Genomic DNA, 1,775 nt, shown 5'->3' with positions numbered 1-1,775 from the left:
ATAGGTAAATTTGAAATTAGTTAATATTTAAATATTTTGGACAGTTTACTACAAGTTAAGGTTCAGTAATTTACATTTAACTATATTTTGATTACATTTAATTATATATTATATTTAAAAATTATATATGAAAATATATTTTTAAATACAAATATATAAAAATTATATTTTTGTGTTTATATTACTTATTACTACTGTTATGGTTTTGTAATTAATTGTTAATGTTATTGTAACTGTTTGATAACTTTCCTTGCTTCAAAGTTTTCTATATCTAAAATGCTAAATAAATAAATAAGTAAAAACAGACAACAAGGGCTCATGCACAGCTTTTCCAACATTTGAATAGGAGATTATGTGGACCAAAAAGGCCAATAATTTTCAATTATATTATGATATAAATTTAAATATTAATAAAAGCTTAAAAGAAGTAATTTTTTTTGGCACCAAACATTACAATTGATGTGGTGCCATCTATTATGAGATTTTATTAAAGAAATTTTTGGAATTGATATTATTTTCATTATTACTTGCAATTAATGGGTAATTTTTTTGTTTCTTTAAAGTTTTTTTGTTATATAAAAAATATTCAGCATTATATTCTTAATTTATAAATGTTTAAAATATAATTGTAAAATAAAGATATTGATGTATAATTGACATTGCATGTTTGTTTTAACTTCCAACAGGTAAACTCTTGTAGTTTGAGAGGTTTTGTTGTTTGCATTACATTCATTTTGAAAATTATTGGTGGTTCTGTTTTCTTTGCTATAAATTTGTGAAATCAATTTCTGCAGTTTGGAAGACAATTTGGCAATCTGGGAAAATTTTATTAACATTGGTTTTCTTATTCTGTTTATAGGTAAATTTGAAATTAGTTAATATTTAAATATTTTGGACAGTTTACTACAAGTTAAGGTTCAGTAATTTACATTTAACTATATTTTGATTACATTTAATTATATATTATATTTAAAAATTATATATGAAAATATATTTTTAAATACAAATATATAAAAATTATATTTTTGTGTTTATATTACTTATTACTACTGTTATGGTTTTGTAATTAATTGTTAATGTTATTGTAACTGTTTGATAACTTTCCTTGCTTCAAAGTTTTCTATATCTAAAATGCTAAATAAATAAATAAGTAAAAACAGACAACAAGGGCTCATGCACAGCTTTTCCAACATTTGAATAGGAGATTATGTGGACCAAAAAGGCCAATAATTTTCAATTATATTATGATATAAATTTAAATATTAATAAAAGCTTAAAAGAAGTAATTTTTTTTGGCACCAAACATTACAATTGATGTGGTGCCATCTATTATGAGATTTTATTAAAGAAATTTTTTTAAATAAAAAATCTTNCCAAGACGTAGCCAAAGATTGCAGCGCCACAGCACTGGCGAAAATTTAAATTTGCCGACTGGAATTCTTTCGGATAATTGACGTTTCGGATAATAGACACTCTACTGTATATTAACTGATCAAAATACAGTAGAGCATCGATTTTCCAAATCAATTGGGGACTGGGGTTGTTCGTATAACTGATATTTCAGATAACCGATTTATATACGAAAAAATAGCTTAACGGATCTGATGTTGAAATTTTTCTCCGTTGCGTGTCGCTTTGCGTTGAATTTTCGTCGATTATAAGTCTAACAAAGACTATTGTATCATTAAAAATTATTTTTTTATTTTGTACAAACAAAATAAATATATTGAAAAATATAAAAACAATAAAAAATTATACTTCAGATGTTAATTTAG

This window comes from Centruroides sculpturatus, unplaced genomic scaffold (genome assembly GCF_000671375.1).
Source record: "Centruroides sculpturatus isolate CEXI.00-Female unplaced genomic scaffold, Cexi_2.0 scaffold234, whole genome shotgun sequence".
Taxonomy (NCBI): Eukaryota; Metazoa; Arthropoda; class Arachnida; order Scorpiones; family Buthidae; genus Centruroides; species Centruroides sculpturatus.
This window is presented reverse-complemented; position numbering follows the sequence as displayed.